Raw genomic sequence first — 2,293 nt, forward strand, 5'->3', positions numbered from 1 at the left:
TTCAGATATGTCAAAGCGTGAAAAAACACGGCGCACCTTTTGAAAGTGACGATGGTGATCCGCCATCGGTTTCGAGCGACGGGAGATGCATTACTGCGATCTGACAGCGAAACTGCAACTCGCGGTGAAAAACGACTCGTGAGCCGATATCGGCAATAACGGATTAAGGTTCATTTCATCTCTGACAGCCAGTAGTGACATTCCGAAAGAGATCGCCGAGACTACAAACCCTGAAAAGTTCAATTCACAACTTGAGGATTTTGTAGCACTTGGTACACGAAAAATTATATGTGAATTTTTATTTCTGTCTTGAATGTTATGCCTCTAGGTTCTGCTGCATACGGATACTTGACGGAGCCCAATCGACTTTCTGAATGCGTCGACACCTTATTTCCGTAACATGGCAATCACTCTTGATACGGATATTCGCGCTCCTTGTCTTTAGTGCACTTGTGATATACCGACAAAGTAACGTTTCTCATTAAAAAAAAAAATTTAAAAAATGGGCACATCCTCAAGCGGCGAAAGTTCACCATAGGGTAGCTCCAAGAAGGCTTCCAGGACCAGTTGCTTAATTTTAGTGTCTCGTTTCAACTCCACGTAAAAGACGAATAAACTGCGCTTGTTCGAGTGGTGCGCGTTACTTCCTTCGTTTCCGTGTTTTCACGCAGTTGAAGCCACGTACTGAAATTACCCCGAATGTCGCTACTGGTACGGTGATTCCAGCGACGTTAAGAATAGTGATCTAGTACGCAGCGAACTGCTGCGCGTGGTTTGGGTAGTCCGAAAAACCAACGAAAAACAAAAATCTCCGTGCCCGGAGGTGTGGTAGAGGCAGTGGTATGAGAGGCTTTCAGGCTGACATGCCATCGCCGTGGCCGGGCGCGGCGCGTTTGACAGTCGCCGGTTCCCAGTGCGGTGTCGGCAGTCGCAGAGTTGTCGATCTCATTACGCTCCGGAGCAACAGCGCACAAGGTTCGACTCCTCACACGTTCGAATAATTAGGTGAAACGATCCCGACGTTCGGTTTTGGAAGTTACGGAACAGCACGGCGCCTATACCCTCTCCGCTGTTCGCGTTTCTCGCTGTCGAGTAAAAGAGCCGGGTATCGGGGGTAGATGATAAATGGGAACCTGTTTGCCGCTTGCGCCGTGAAACCTCCGAGGAAACGGTAGCACGCCGTGATCTCGGAGGCTGCCACTGCACGCTAGCACTGTGCCGCTGGAAGCGGCAAGAAGTGCGAGAATTGGGTCTAGTTTGTTATAATCGTGGAGAAACGCGATAAACTTTTTAGGAACAAAAAAAAAAAACAGAACGAAGGCATAGTCATGTTTATATGAACTCGGTAAGATCGAGTTCATGTAAACAAGCAGTCGTCAAGTCAGGGAGAACTTTGCTCAGCCGGCGCCTGACTCGACCCTCTCTTATAGGGTTCATGCAAACGAAGCTGCAATGTCCGCACCCAGAAGTACCAATGTAGTGAAGGTAAACGATTCCTTCTTGAACTGCATGCTTGATAAAGCTTTCCGCTGTCTTCGCCTGTTAAGAGAAGAGCGACCGGTATTACGGTAGCGTTTCCCGTTTATGCAGCGTCATTAGACGCTTTTCGCATACCGCAAACGTATTAGTGGAGACATATACATATACGCCTGGCCCCACCAATGTCACTGCGCGTGCGCAGGAGGCGTCCAGCAAACCTCTATACGTCTCCGCTAACACGCCACCGGTATTCTAAAAACGTCTATTGCTGCTGGCGTTGTAACACATGACGTCATGACGACGCGTCACCCTAATTGGCCAGAATGCCAAACACAGATTGAACCGAACCCAATGACGTCACTGGTGACGCCACAAATTTCCCCCTCCACTCCTCTCCCTTCTCTTCGTCACTGAGTCTGTCTCGCCGGATGCTCCCCTTATGTGGATGGCTGGATAATCGATCGTGTTTGACCGTGCGTGACGCAGCTGCCACAGAAGTTCGCATTACTACAGGGGTAAACGTGCAGTTATCGCTAGTTTTCAACACCTTATTCATCGGAGATCATAATCGTCGAATTGCAAAAGCCAGCCTAGGAGGTCTCTCGGTATTGAGCGGGGGCGGCGATTGGTTCCCTGTTATTTTTACGGTGATATCATTTTGCGTACAATTTCATTCAGAGGGTGTTCTTTACGGTCGGGGAAGTTGCAAGCCCCAGACTGCGTTCGTTAGAAGTTCGGTAAACACTGCTGCACCGTTTCCAATTGTAGTTTTGTCATGTTCAGTTCAGTCTTTATTCCTTAACGGCCCCCCATT

The sequence above is a fragment of the Amblyomma mixtum genome, chromosome 3, assembly GCF_055824585.1.
Source record: "Amblyomma mixtum isolate Tamu chromosome 3, ASM5582458v1, whole genome shotgun sequence".
Classification (NCBI taxonomy): Eukaryota; Metazoa; Arthropoda; class Arachnida; order Ixodida; family Ixodidae; genus Amblyomma; species Amblyomma mixtum.